Source organism: Salmo trutta, chromosome 22, assembly GCF_901001165.1.
Source record: "Salmo trutta chromosome 22, fSalTru1.1, whole genome shotgun sequence".
In the NCBI taxonomy this organism is placed as follows: domain Eukaryota; kingdom Metazoa; phylum Chordata; class Actinopteri; order Salmoniformes; family Salmonidae; genus Salmo; species Salmo trutta.
Window position 1 is genome coordinate 22,761,375 of NC_042978.1, and position 16,635 is coordinate 22,778,009.

At 42.1% G+C, this 16,635-nt stretch overlaps 1 protein-coding gene across 1 annotated transcript in view; it reads right to left on the minus strand.

Moving 5' to 3' along the window:
• The window catches only part of faf1 (Fas (TNFRSF6) associated factor 1), a 100,373-nt gene that overhangs the window by 11,535 nt on the left and 72,203 nt on the right, over positions 1-16,635 (minus strand). The window lies entirely within an intron of this gene.

Sequence of the window (16,635 nt, forward strand, 5' to 3'; positions counted from 1 at the left end):
GATGCAGACTTGAGGTCTGGTCTGTGGGTACAGACAGTGTGTAGTCCCGGGCGGCTGAGTGGGTGGGTGTTTGGCTGGGCTCCAGGTGTGGGACACCATGCTGCCTTGTTTACTCACACACAATGTCAGAGAAATTAGGCATTGGAACAGCCAGGGATAAGCAGCACAACTCTGAATGGTTGGGACAGCTGTTGTCCTTCCTCCACACACCATACAGACACACTGGCTCCGCTTATTATCTCCCAACCTTCTACCTGATGACCGATAGCAGTAGTAGTGGGTGATCGAGCGAAACAATCTGGAACTAGGTCTGTGGTTAGAAATCTAGCCTTGTTTAAATACAGTTGAAGTCAGAAGTTTGCATACACCTTAGCCAAATACATTTAAACTCAGTTTTTCACAATTCCTGACATTTAATCCTAGTAAAAAATCCCTGTTTTAGGTCAGTTAGGATCACCACTTCATTTTAAGAATGTGAAATGTCAGAATAATAGTAAAGAGAATAATTTATTTCAGCTTTAATTTATTTAATCACATTCCAGTGGGTCAGAAGTTTACATACACTCAATTAGTATTTGGTAGTATTGCCTTTAAATTGTTTAACTTGGGTCGAACTTTTTGGGTAGCCTTCCACAAGCTTCCCACAATACATTGGGTGACTTTTGGCCCATTCGTCCTGACAGAGCTGGTGTAACTAAATCAGGTTTGTAGGCCTCCTTGCTCGCACACGCTTTTTCAGTTCTGCCCACACATTATCTATAGGATTGAGGTCAGGGCTTTGTGATGGTCACTCCAATACCTTGACTTTGTTGTCCTTAAGCCATTTTGCCACAACTTTGGAAGTATGCTTATAGTCAATGTCCATTTGGAAGACCCATTTGCGACCAAGCTTTGACTTCCTGACTGATGTCTTGAGATGTTGCTTCAATATATCCACATAACTTTCCTCCCTCATGATGCCATCTATTTTGTGAAGTGCACCAGTCCCTTCTGCAGCAAAGCACCCCCACAACATGATGCTGCAACCCCCGTGCTTCACGGTTGAGATGGTGTTCTTCGGCTTGCAAACCTCTCCCTTTTTCCTCCAAACATAACGATGGTCATTATGGCCAAACAGTTCTATTTTTGTTTCATCAGACCAGAGGACATTTCTCCAAAAAGTACGATCTTTGTCCCCATGTGCAGTTGCAAACCGTAGTCTGGCTTTTTTATGGCGGTTTTGGAGCAGTGGCTTCTTCCTTGACGAGCGACCTTTCAGGTTATGTTGATATAGGATTTGTTTTTACTGTGGATATAGATACTTTTGTACCCATTTCTTCCACCATCTTCACAAGGTCCTTTGCTGTTGTTCTGGGATTGATTTGCACTTTTTGCACCAAAGTACGTTCATCTCCAGGAGACAGAACGCGTCTCCTTCCTGAGCGGTATGACGGCTGCGTGGTCCCATGGTGTTTATACTTGCGTACTATTGTTTGTACAGATGAACATGGTACCTTCAGGCGTTTTGAAATTACTCCCAAGGATGAACCAGACTTGGAGGTCTACAAATGTTTTTCTGAGGTCTTCGCTGATTTCTTGCGATTTTCCCATGATGTCAAGCAAAGAGGCACTGAGTTTGAAGGTAGGCCTTGAAATACATCCACAGGTACACCTCCAATTGACTCAAATGATGTCAATTAGCCTATCAGAAGGTTCTAAAGCCATGACATTTTCTGGAATTTTCCAAGCTGTTTAAAGGCACAGTCAACTTAGTGTATGTAAACTTCTGACCCACTGGAATTGTGATACAGTGAATTATAAGTGAAATAATCTGTCTGTAAACAATTGTTGGAAAAATTACTTGTGTCATACACAAAGTAGATGTCCTAACCGACTCGCCAAAACTATAGTTTATCAAGAAATTTGTGGAGTGGTTGAGAAACGAGTTTTAAATGACTCCAACCTAAGTGTATGTAAACTTTCCCGACTTCAACTGTACATCTGAGGTTCCAGTGGCAGTTACGGTTGTGTGATGAGTCAGGAAGTTCTGATATAGGTACAAACTGTATGTGAAATACTTGATGTAAATCTAGACGTAATCTATGAAGATGTACAACCTGCGAAAGCCTGTCATACACAATCATGGCATACACACAAAGAACACCCTTTACCTCATCCCTGCACATGATTATGGTATGATATGTGTTGATGTGTGTCTGTGGCTTATAGCTAGTGGTCTTCCTCCAGGTTGTTTGTGTCCCTCTCCTGTTGTGGGGAGTGTCCTTGAGGCTTCATTACTGAATCCACCAGTGTGTCTCAGTCTCCACTCTCATCATTAAATAGTAGGGTTGGAAACCTTCCAGTATATTTCTGACATTTTCTCAAATATTTTCCATGGGTAGTTAAGCCTGGGAATTTTGCTTAAATTCATCAAAAAAAGTTAGCTTATAACAGTGAATCTTTTTTGTGGGATACACAAGGCAATTCTAGGTCTTGTGGCATATTTTGGTTAAATCTAGACGTTCTGCTAGCGGAACACCTGCTCCAATATCCAATGATAGGCGTGGCGCGAATTACAAATTCCTCAAAAATCCAAAAACTTCCATTTTTCAAACATATGACTATTTTACACCATTTTAAAGACAAGACTCTCCTTTATCTAACCACACTGTCTGATTTCAAAAAGGCTTTACAGCGAAAGCAAAACATTAGATTGTCAGCAGAGTATCCAGCCAGAAATAATCAGACACCCATTTTTCAAGCTAGCATATGTCACAAAAAACAAAACCACAGCTAAATGCAGCACTAACCTTTGATGATCTTCATCAGATGACACTCCTAGGACATTATGTTATACAATACATGCATGTTTTGTTCAATCAAGTTCATATTTATATCAAAAACCAGCTTTTTACATTAGCATGTGACGTTCAGAACTAGCATTCCCACCGAACACTTCCGGTGAATTTACTAAATTACTCACGATAAACGTTCACAAAAAACTAATTATTTTAAGAATTATAGATACAGAACTCCTTTATGCAATCACGGTGTCCGATTTTAAAATAGCTTTTCGGTGAAAGCACATTTTGCAATATTCTGAGTAGATAGCCCGGCCATCATGGCTAGCTATTTTGACACCCACCAAGTTTGGTACTCACCAAACTCAGATTTACTATAACAAAAATTGGATTACCTTTGCTGTTCTTCGTCAGAATGCACTCCCAGGACTTCTACTTCAATAACAAATGTTGGTTTGGTTCCAAATAATCCATAGTTATATCCAAATCGCGGCGTTTTGTTTGTGCGTTCAAGACACTATCCGAAGGGTAAAGAAGGGTGACGCACCCGGCGCGTTTCGTGACAAAAAATGTCAAAATATTCCATTACCATACTTCGAAGCATGTCAAACGCTGTTTAAAATCAATTTTTATGCGATTTTTCTCGTAAAAAAGCGATAATATTCCGACCGGGAAACCCTGTTTTCGTTCAAAGACGAAAAAATAAAAACATGGAGTCGTCTCGTGCACGCGCCCCCAGTCTCATTGTTCTCAGATCGACCACTATCCAAATGCGCTACTGTTTTTCAGCCATGGCCTGCAAAGTCATCATTCAACGTTCTGGCGCCTTCTGAGAGCCTATGGGAGCGTTAGAAAATGTCACGTTACAGCAGAGATCCCCTGTTTTGGATAGAGATGATCAAGAAGGCCAAGAAATAGTCAGAGATGGCGCTTCCTGTTTGGAATCTTCTCAGGTTTTGGCCTGCCAAATGAGTTCTGTTATACTCACAGACACCATTCAAACAGTTTTAGAAACTTTGGAGTGTTTTCTATCCAAAGCTAATAATTATATGCATATTCTAGTTTCTGGGCAGGAGTAATAATCAGATTAAATCGGGTACGTTTTTTATCCGGCCGTGAAAATACTGCCCCCTATCCATAACAAGTTAACCTGTTGGGGATAGGGGGCAGTATTTACACGGCCGGATAAAAAACGTACCCGATTTAATCTGGTTACTACTCCTGCCCAGTAACTAGAATATGCATATAATTATTGGCTTTGGATAGAAAACACCCTAAAGTTTCTAAAACTGTTTGAATGGTGTCTGTGAGTATAACAGAACTCATATGGCAGGCAAAAACCTGAGAAGATTCTGACCAGGAAGTGGCCTGTCTGACAAGTTGTTGTTCATCTTGGCTCTTTTTATTGAAGACTGAGGATCTTTGCTGTAACGTGACACTTCCTACGGCTCCAATAGGCTCTCAGAACCCGGGAAAAAGCTGAATGACGTAATTCAAGGCCCAGGCTGAAACACACTAGCGCGTTTGGCAAGTGCTCTATCAAAGGGCCTTTAGACTGAGGCTCGTGCATGAGGGGATAGCATGCTTTTACTTTCTCTCTCGTTGAATGTAAACAGGCTTTGCCGGTCGGAATATTATCGCTTTTTTTACGAGAAAAGTGGCATAAAAATTGATTTTAAACAGCGGTTGACATGCTTCGAAGTACGGTAATGGAATATAAAAAAAAAAAATTGTCACGAAATGGGCCATGCTCGTAACCCTTATTTACCCTTCGGATAGTGTTGTCATGACGTTGGCCTGTGGGTAAGGTTTATGACCCCCCCATAAATACCTTCTCCCTTCCCCTCTCTCTCTGACCCTACTGAAGGACTTGAATAGCCTGTGTTAAATATAGAGAGTCTGGGAACATCAAACATGGGGAAAGGAACCATCTTTTGATAATAAAACCAGTTGGAAATATGCTTGATAACGTAATGAGTATGTATGTCAGTTCATTGTTATCTGAGACATTATGATTGATGACAGGACGACATAAACTTTACCTGAGAAAGTATACACCCTCTAGTTATCAGAGTCACATGGAATTGTTATGCAATTGAAATGTTTGATATTGAAATTGTTTGTTAGGAGATTAAATGTAATTTTGGCTTCCAAATGAGAGAATTGGGTTTTCATAAGGAAAGTGCCCTGCCGATCAGTGACCCAACCCTTTGTAGAGACATGGTGTTATAAACGATGGGGCGCCTCCTTCCCCCCTCTCCACTATATAAGTCTTTGACGAAAAGACATTCACGTGTTCCAGTACGGGAGGTCTGCAGCCTGTGTCAGAAGGACACACATGTTAACTAAACCATATCAAGGACAGAACTAAGCCAACCTCGGCGTGAGCTTTGATGGCGAATGGTATGAACTTTGAGCTTATTCACTACAGAAGTGATACTTCCTAGCCGTTGAGTTAGTCGCTGCTAACGTGGGCTAGGAAAGGACGGACGACGGATCCAGTCTAACAACCAGACGAAGATACCACCACGTATCCATTACCACTAGAGACATTCTTCCACTACAGGAAGATCTGTTGGCCAACCCGGCCAGCATCTACGACCAATCTACCGAAGCGCAGCTCAGAGTAAATATTTATTGCATTTTCCTTTTCCAAATGGGCGGTAATTTAGAATGCATAAGATAATGTATTTACGATAGCATAGCTGCTGTTTCTTTGTTCCTAAATCTTCCTGCTCTTTCATTCAAGCCCAACCCCCTTTTCCTTTGTGTAACCAGCCATGATACAGGCTCCGTCCACCAGGACGTTTTCTGTATGACATCATATATATTCTGTGTATTTGTAATTCTGTGTGATTAGTTAGGTATTTAGTAAATAAATAATTAAACCCAATTTTGTATTGCTGATTCAACTTGTTAGCCAGGGTTCGTGAAGATAACCAAGAATTTATAACTTTCATGATGAGACTGAAAATAAGATAAGATTGACTGCTATCGATGTAAAATATTACTAAGTATTTTAAGAGTTTATTCAGAAGATAACAGCTCTATAAACGTTCTTCTGTGGTGCCCCGACTTTCTAGTTAATTACATTTACATGATTAGCTTAATCAGGTAATATTAATTACAGAGAAATAATTTTATAAGTTAGCATGTCGTATCACTTAATCCGGCATAGCCAAAGACACGACATATGGTGCCCCCTGTGAGGAATCTAAAATAGGATGAAGCTTTCATTTTGATTCAGCCTATATAAAATTGAAAAGCAGATTACATAATATACCAAGTTGATTATATACATTATGGGAATTGTAGATCGGAATTATTGGTGCGTGTGTGCTCTGGAGAATCGCCTCAGTGTTGTGCTCTGAGGTAGTCAGTGGGTAGCATACCCTATACAGTTCTGTAGGAGGACTGATAAAGCTATCTGATAAATAGCGCGTTCGGCCAAACGCTGGGCTATTTCTGCCTCGCGCGTTTCAGACGCGTGTTGGCTAGGTCATTATTAATTTCTTGAGCGAGGACAAAGACCCAGCCGATTGAAATTTAGGAGAGATTAGCTTGACCAGTTTATAAGTATCTCTCTGTCTGTCTCTCGCGTTTCGATGCGAGGAGACCACGGTGCATTTTGTTGTTTACCGCGAGTTCCGGTTAAAACATCGTCAAATATCGCCGAAAAGGGTTTGAACATAATACGTTATAAGTAAAACCTTTCCCTTGCCAAGGGAATCCTATGTGAGCATTTTTCAGGCATCAAGTAGCATTAGCTTGCTCGAGATGCTAAGCTAACAAAAGGGAAAACAGCCATTTTGTTTGTGCCACATTGTAATTCATCCGACTTGCGGAACGAAAGTCCTGCCCTGGGTACTTCCGTTGATTTCAACGTGTGCCAGCAGACTCCCCTATGAGAGTCACCAGTACTTTTCTTCAAATAATTAGTCAGGTGACACTCAAGTCGTTACTCATGATATCCAGACGGATATCGATGTCTTATTCAATTGAACTAATAAGTGAAATTGCCAGATTTACATTCTCAAGTGGATCTTTAAAAAAAAATTTTTTTATCCAAATTGATCAGTTTTCTAAATGAGACATTGTAATCTTTTTTCCACATTAACCTAGATGAATAAACCTCTCAGGTTAATTAAAGTTTAAATCCCAAATAAGCCTATACAGGTTTGATTTATCATTAAAATTGATCAATCAGTAAAATTTGGTTTTTGCAAAACCCATTCAGTAATCCAGTACTGACAGAAGTCCCGCCCCAGCGGGAATCCCATGTGGCTTCGGCCCAAGGAAGAAGTGTACCATAGTGGGAAGTGTTCCCAACATTTAATCTACTGTTTACACTTATGATATCCAATCAATGGAGATGGTATGGATTATCATCTCATTCAATTTAATAAGTTAAATTGTTGAACAAACCTTAATGTTCTTCCAATCAAATGAGACACTTTTAAAACTTCTCATATTAACCTGGATGAAGCAACCTCTAAGGTTAATTCAAGTTTAATACCCAGATAGCCTACCCAGGTAGGATTAATCATTGGCATTGATTAATTCATTCAATTTGCTTTTGCAAATTCATTCACATCCAACTTCCACATTACTGGTACAGTACTGATGGTTCGTCAACATCTATAAATAGATTAAACTTGTCTTTGCAGCTTCCAATGAATTCCAAACCCAAACATTGAAAATAAATAGGAATATTTTTCCTCTAAATTTTTCTAATAATGTGCAAGCTACCAAAGGAGGTGGTCACCACTCCTCCACTAATTAGTGAACCTCCACCCATAAAAGGATTGATCTCTGACCTCAGCAGCGATACCAACCCTAATTATGCCATTGGTGAAAAATCAGCCGAAATTGCGAACGCTGTCCAAAATCAACCATCAAACACAGGCTTTGTGACGGTTCTCTCCACTTTAGCACTTATGTATCGCCATCAAAGGTTGGCATCGATCCAATACCACAGTGCACAGCTGAAGCACGTGCAAGACATGGCTAACATGAGGGCACAGGTGGAGAGAACTGAGCAACTATTGACAAAAGCAGGAAATGAAAACATTCTGCTAGTCGAGGAACTGCGTTTGAAATCGGAACAATTAAAAGTAATTGCAAATACTTATGACGATGAACAAGCACAAGCTCTTCAACAAAATCATAGGCTACAGGAACAACTCGATTTAGCTAAAACTAAATACGATGATGTCCACGCCAAACTAGATAAATCTGAAGAGTTATCTACAAACAGGAGCGCTCAACTTGACAACATGCATGCTGTTTTGTTGAATGTTACTCAAAATAACACGGTGCTCCTCAAAGCGCTGCAGACCAAAGACGATCAGTTAATGAACACAGTGACAAAGTTGGATGATAAATCAGCAGAACTTATTGAAGTTGCTGACCAATTGAATGATGAGAGAACTCAGGTGATGAGGATGGAAATATTGATTTCTAAGCAAGCAGAGGAAATCTCATCACTGAATCTCTCGCTCCGTACTCGAGACCTCTATCTGCAAACCATGACAGATAAGTTTGAGACCGAAAGGAGCAGGTGTGACACTCACGTGTCCAAAATTGGTACTCTAAGCGCTCAAGTGGACCCTGCAATGCAGCAGAAGACCACCCTTAGGTACCATCTGGAGGAAATCCAGAATGGTCACGCTCTACAGCATGACTACCCATCCAAGCAACCGGAGTCCGGTACTCAAAGGAGTGAAGACGATAGGTTTCAGACATTGCCTCCATCATGTGTCCCTCAGTCTTCTCCTCTTGGCCATTCGGCACTGAGTAACATGGAGCCTCTTGGCCAACAAAGCCAAAGCTTGGCTTCTCCTCTTGGCCTGTCGGCCCCAATTTCTCCACAGGATGAGGCCAATCCTCTCCGCCCGCTTGGTGCGGAATACCTTGACAAACTCGTCAAGAATATCCCCACCTTTGACCCCGTTCCAGGTCAGCCAAACGATACTGAGACGTTCCTAGCTGACATAGAGGACGCGTTGGGTGGCTACCCGAACGCTACGGGTTCTGACAGGGTTTACCTGTTGAAGCGAACGTCGAATAGACACGTGACGATGTTCATTCGCCTACAACAGCAACACGTGCTAAATGACTACGCTAAACTTGCCACAGCTTTGAAATTAGAATTCAGTGGTTCTGCGACTCGCAAACACGATAGCTCACTGGCTAACACGGTCAAACAAGCTCGGAACGAACACCCACAAGCTTTCTATCATAGGCTTCGTTCAGCTTACTTTGGCCTACTCACGGAAACAGGAATGGAAGAGCTGTTACCATTCAAACATATGTTCCTGTCAAACATGTATCCCACCTTCATTACCTACTTGGGCCCTGCAGCCCACGTTGGCTTGCCTATCTTACAACTCAGAGAGCTTGCAAGCACAGCTTTTGAGGCATCAAAAGCTCGCAACGCTAAGAGCCCTGACCACTCGGTTTTGAAGTTTAACCAGGAGCACTCACTCCAGTTAGAGGGTGCATTATCAGGTATTGGAGCGTCGAGAGATGACGCACAACAACAGTTTCTACCACGAAACCATGTTTCCAATAACCTCCGCGGTCGAAATAACTGTAAAGTACGTAGCCATCAACATGACTACCGCTACAATCGACCCGTTCGCTACGTTCCTGCACCCAACCCACAAAAAGTGTCAGAGCACAAGGGTAACAAAGGGTTGAAGGACGATCAAAACGTAGACCAATGTTCTCCAGAAGTCCCACTATGGGAAGAACTTAAGCGAGAACAATTTGAGAAAAGGGTAAAAGGTAAGTCACAAGGACTAGACGGGGAATTACCGGACACCAGGTCCGCAGGAATTAACACCCATAGCAAGGACGTTAAAGTTCAAATATCTCCCGCTCTCATTCAAGACCCTATCCAGGGCCCGCTTGATCAAGAAACAAGCCCCCGGGCTCGGTCTATAGACTCCGATACAAAAGTTGCGAAGGTAAAGGTCAAACGCTTAGTTAAAGCCAAGCCCACTCAAAATCGGAAAAGTCAATCTGCTTCCATCTTGAACAGACATGGCACATCACGTCGTTGCGAACGACCACTTCACTTTGTGGGGAATATGTCCACTAACCACGAATCTAAACGGCCATACCTGGAAACAGTCCTGGAGGACTGCTTAGCTTGTCATGCGCTAATTGATTCGGGTGCGACAATATCACTCATCTCTCAAACATTGTTTGATGATCTCAAAAGGGCTTTGAAGCCAACTAAACGTTGGTTAAAAGTGGAACGATGCGACACTACACTTCGAGGGGTCACTCAGACTACCTCGCCTCTCACATTGAGAGTCATGCTGAAACTACACTTCCAGGACGTATCGCTCGTTCATCCTGTGTATGTTACCAGCCTCGAAACTGTAACCCTGCTACTTGGAGCAGACTTGATGGATCGGTTACTCCCATTGATGTATTGGAAAACCAACCAGGTATGGTCACAGGCCACAGTGCCTTCTCCACTGACCACACTGTCTTCCCCTAACGCTAGCTGCAACGCAGTCCTTCACGAGGGGTATCTGTCAAAAGCACCCCTTGGGAAAAAGACGTGTAGAAACCTCTTGGTGCAGAATCCGATCCAAGGAGATATTACGATATCTCGACACATTCCATCAGCCAATCTGATTGACCATTCTTTTCATGATTTCGAGCCAGCTGTCTCTGTGAATGAGCAACTTCCCTCCTTCTTGCAGTCGTGCAATACGGTAGTTGAGATGAACTTCTCTGGCCCTTCGGACACTTCCGCAAGCACTGCGGCCGTCTCAGCAAGAAAAACATTGATGTGCAGAGTACACTCTGCTTACGATGATACACCTTCTGCTTTGTTGGGGACTGTCACCCCTTACAATGACACTAATGGCGTCAGTCCAGCAACTGACCCGATGACTCCCACTGGTGAAACACTTTGCGATATCACAGACCGATATCCTCGTCTCAGTTTGCAGGTACTGAAGAGGTTGCCACACGCGGAAGCGGTGGTGACTGACAGACCTCGACAGCCACTGAGGGTGTTGAAGCACAAACACCAGGAGATTTGGTTGAAAGGTTACAGCCATTCTCATAATAACGCGGCCACTGACAACACGTACATAGGGTCCGACCTTCTCGTTTGCGCCTCGGACACCAACACCACCCGCTGGTGGGGGGGTCCCGAGACACAAAGGGGGGGAATAGTAGCCCAGACCCATGATGAGCCTCATCGAGGCCGGTGGGGGGGTCGAGACTACGGACAACACCGTACGAGGCCCCCAGAGCATAAATCAAATCTAGTTGTAAACTCCCCTATGAGAACAGTGAGGAGCAGACAGGCCCCTAGACGGGGATTATCTTAGAACACATCTAAGATAGTACTGAGGTGTACCACACTGGTCGTAAAGGAAGTCCAGTGGACTTGTCCACCTCCAAAACAAATGGCAACAATAATCATTCCTTGCCATGTGTAGGTTCAACTACAATACAACTAGTAATATGCTCCAATCATGTGTTCCGGTAGATAATATTTCAGAATAAATCGGTAGGACAACTGGACCCCTTGAATACCAGTACCAATACCACAGTCAGTCCAGCAACACTCAGTAAGAGGATTAGTAACCTCACAAGTTAAATTGCTATTGATAATAGCGACATAGGAGTCACTCAGAGTGCAACACAGGGAAGGGAATCTCCAGTGCACTCTTCCAATGGTTAACACGTGCCACTAATAAATAGAACCCTCCGTTCAGGAGAAAAGTTATTAGAAGTCATGAACCATGATCACACCACGTACGACTGGTCTAATACTTAGAGTACTTCCGTCGTGAGGTTAGCTCCTCCGTGGATAACATAGCTATGAAATAGACTTCATACCTACCGCCACTACAATAGTGGAAGACACCGTGACTTGTAGAAAACTACTACAGACTCCCTTGACACCAATTCTGACTGACCTCCAGGCATTGACCTGAAAATTAACTGACTACGTCAGACTCATTCTGAACAAGTTGTAATCTGCCAGGATACTTGGTTTTCTTCCCTTGACATGCGCGATTGTGTAAGCATAAACGCACATGCACAACGGAACATCCAATTAGGATTTATGCTAGGATCACTTAAGGGTCCAAGCAAAATATCAGCCTTAGTAAAGTTGAACATTTACTTCTAGGCCTTTGACTCTACAGCACTCACCAGTTTTCTAACCAGAAGTCCATAGGTCATCCTGTAGACTGCCCAAAACTAGTGCCTTACAGCTGTAGACTTATCATATAGTTGTCAACTTAGGATAGTACCCTAAGCGCCACCCCGCAAATTAGGAAAGCCCTAGATATGACATTAGACAATGCCATGATAGGGTCATTTTGCCAAGACCATGGACGTAGATAGAATACAGTCCAATTAGATGATTAAGGTGGCATAACTATTTTGTTTTGTTTATGCTTTCATTAATTTTGTTTCATTTTCTTTGGCACATAGAAAGTGATAGAGCCATAAACAACTCCCCCATACAACCATCAGTTAGTGCCACAACGCCGCTCATTTGGGAGGAAATGTAATGATATATTTCATGAGTGTGTGTGCGTTGTTAACCTCTGCCTAAGTTACTGCCCAGATATTCCAGTCTGGACGACCAGACGACGGGTCCGGAACGGCGATCCCAATCTGGACATCCGCTGCCGAGTCATGGAACGGACATCTTCATTTGCAGAGACCCTACCCGGGTCGACCACCAGAGGGGGGACTGCAATAGCAACCACCAACTGGACATCTGCTGCCCAGCCTTGGAGCGGACTTCTTCATTTGCAGACACCCTACCCGGGTCGACCGCCAGATGGGGACCACAACGATGATCCACAACCAGGACAACCCACGTTCATTTTTATGTTGGTTTACAACATGCAGGTTAATCGCAAGATTGAACCCAACATGGGGGGACTGTCATGACGTTGGCCTGTGGGTAAGGTTTATGACCCCCCCATAAATACCTTCTCCCTTCCCCTCTCTCTCTGACCCTACTGAAGGACTTGAATAGCCTGTGTTAAATATAGAGAGTCTGGGAACATCAAACATGGGGAAAGGAACCATCTTTTGATAATAAAACCAGTTGGAAATATGCTTGATAACGTAATGAGTATGTATGTCAGTTCATTGTTATCTGAGACATTATGATTGATGACAGGACGACATAAACTTTACCTGAGAAAGTATACACCCTCTAGTTATCAGAGTCACATGGAATTGTTATGCAATTGAAATGTTTGATATTGAAATTGTTTGTTAGGAGATTAAATGTAATTTTAGCTTCCAAATGAGAGAATTGGGTTTTCATAAGGAAAGTGCCCTGCCGATCAGTGGCCCAACCCTTTGTAGAGACATGGGGTTATAAACGATGGGGCGCCTCCTTCCCCCCTCTCCACTATATAAGTCTTTGACGAAAAGACAATCACGTGTTCCAGTACGGGAGGTCTGCAGCCTGCGTCAGAAGGACACACATGTTAACTAAACCATATCAAGGACAGAACTAAGCCAACCTCGGCGTGAGCTTTGATGGCGATTGGTATGAACTTTGAGTTTATTCACTACAGAAGTGATACTTCCTAGCCGTTGAGTTAGCCGCTGCTAACGTGGGCTAGGAAAGGACGGACGACGGATCCAGTCTAACAACCAGACGAAGATACCACCACGTATCCATTACCACTAGAGACATTCTTCCACTACAGGAAGATCTGTTGGCCAACCCGGCCAGCATCTACGACCAATCTACCGAAGCGCAGCTCAGAGTAAATATTTATTGCATTTTCCTTTTCCAAATGGGCGGTAATTTAGAATGCATAAGATAATGTATTTACGATAGCATAGCTGCTGTTGCTTTGTTCCTAAATCTTCCCGCTCTTTCATTCAAGCCCAACCCCCTTTTCCTTTGTGTAACCAGCCATGATACAGGCTCCGTCCACCAGGACGTTTTCTGTATGACATCATATATATTCTGTGTATTTGTAATTCTGTGTGATTAGTTAGGTATTTAGTAAATAAATAATTAAACCCAATTTTGTATTGCTGATTCAACTTGTTAGCCAGGGTTCGTGAAGATAACCAAGAATTTATAACTTTCATGATGAGACTGAAAATAAGATAAGATTGACTGCTATCGATGTAAAATATTACTAAGTATTTTAAGAGTTTATTCAGAAGATAACAGCTCTATAAACGTTCTTCTGTGGTGCCCCGACTTTCTAGTTAATTACATTTACATGATTAGCTTAATCAGGTAATATTAATTACAGAGAAATAATTTTATAAGTTAGCATGTCGTATCACTTAATCCGGCATAGCCAAAGACACGACAGTGTCTTGAACGCACGAACAAAACGCCGCTGTTTGAACATAACTATGGATTATTTGGGACCAAACCAACATTTGTTATTGAAGTAGAAGCCCTGGGAGTGCATTCTGACGAAGACAGCAAAGGTAATAACATTTTTCTTATAGTAAATCTGACTTTGGTGAATGCTAAACTTGCTGGGTGTCTAAATAGCTAGCCCTGTGATGCCGGGCTATCTACTTAGAATATTGCAAAATGTGCTTTCACCGAAGAGCTATTTTAAATTCGGACATATCGAGTGCATAGAGGAGTTCTGTATCTATAATTCTTAAAATAATTGTTATGTTTTTTGTGAACGTTTATCGTGAGTATGCTAGTCACCTGCTAATGTAAAAAGCTGGTCACCTGGTAGTCACCTGCTAATGTAAAAAGCTGGTTTTTGATATAAATATGAACTTGATTGAACAGACATGCATGTATTGTATAACATAATGTCCTAAGATTGTCATCTGATGAAGATCATCAAAGGTTAGTGCTGCATTTAGCTGTGGTTTGGGTTTATGTGACATTATATGCTAGCTTGAAAAATGGGTGTCTGATTATTTCTGGCTGGGTACTCTGCTGACATAATCTAATGTTTTGCTTTCGTTGTAAGCGTCCCACCTAGCCCAGAGAGGTTAACTAGTAAATAGTAGCCTACAGCAAAGTGTGTTTAAATCATTTCTAACTTGTTAACAATTTCTGCTAGTTAGTTTTTGCTACCGTTTGGGGTTTAGCTTGCTTAAGCCTGCTAACTGAGGAGTGTTAATTCACCTGTTCCCATACATGTTTCATTTTAAAACATTTATCTTACAAAGGAGTTGTTTAATCGAACTGCTTAACTATTTATCTGTACATGGAATTGTATTTGCTTTTACTCATTTTTTCCCTACTCTACAGGAAAATGCCACGGGCACCATCTGATGTGTGGAGACATTTCACTGCAGCTAATGTAGAAGGAAAATCTGTGTACATTTGAAAATACTGTGCCAAATCATATGTGAAGAATGCAACAAAGATGCAGAATCATCTGGCGAACTCACAACAAGCAACCCTGACAAAAATCCCTCTACTTCTATTCAAGGTGAAAATAATGAACCAGACACCTTATCGATAGCAACAGCTCATGGTCCTCCTGGAATCAGAAGTTTTAGACTCAATGGAGGAACGTAGTGAGAGAAATGCTGATGAATGTCTTGCTTGAGCCGTGTATGCAACTGATGCTCACAGGCAATGTGTATTGGAAGAGATTTCTGAATGTTCTTCGCCCAGCATACACCCATCCAACCAGACATGCTTTATCTACTAATTTGCTGGATGCAGAGTTCAGTTCAAGTGAAGGTCAAGCAAATAATACAGAAAGCAGACTGTATTGCAATCATCTCTGATGGGTGGTCGAATGTTCGTGAGCAAGGAATAATTGACTATATCTCCAACCCGTAACTTCTTGGTGACAGGGGGCAGTATTCAGAAATTCAGATGAATACGTGCCCAAATTAAACTGCCTGCTTCTCGGGCCCAGAAGGTAGGAGATGCATATTATTAGTAAAGTTTCTAAAACTGTTTGAAAAGTTTCTAAAACTGTTTGAATGATGTCTGTGAGTATAACAGAACTCATATGGCAGGCAAAAACCTGAGAAAAAATCCAACCAGGAAGTGACTTGTAGTTTTTCTATCTAATCCCTATTCAAACTACAGTGTCTGTGGGGTCATTTTGCACTTCCTAAGGCTTCCATTGGCTGTCAACAGTCTTTAGAAACTTGTTTCATCCTTCTACTGTTCCTGGGCAGAGAATAGGAGCTCAGTCAATCAGTGGACTGCCTGGGACCAGTGAGATGTTTACTGCGCGGGCACGCTGGCGCGCCGCTCCTTTTTCCTCTGTAATGAATATGCTATTGTCCGGTTGGAATATTATCGAAGTTTTATGTTAAAAAGACCCTAAGGATTGATTGTAAACGTCGTTTGACATGTTTCTACGAACGGTAATGGAACTATTTGACTTTTCGTCTCTGGTTTTGCGCTCGCGCGTTATGCCTTTGGATAAGTGATCTGAACGTGCGAACAAAACGGAGGTATTTGGACATAAATATGGAGTTTTTCAACCAAAAAATAAAATTTATTGTGGAAGTGGGTTTCCTGGGAGTGCATTCCGACGAAGATCAGCAAAGGTAAGGGAAGATTTATAATACTAATTCTGAGTTTAGTTGACTCCAGAACTTGGCGGGTAACTGTATAGCTTGCTTTGATGGCTGAGCTCTGTACTCAGAATATTGAAAAATGTGCTTTCGCCGTAAAGCCATTTTAAAATCGGACACAGCGGTTGCATTAAGGAGAAGTGTATCTATAATTCTTTCAATAACTGTTGTAAATTTTATCAACGTTTATGATGAGTATTTTTGTAAATTGATGTGCTCATTTACCGGGAGTTTTGGTGGGAATACATTTTCTGAACATCACGCGCCAATGTAAAATGGGGTTTATGGATATAAATAT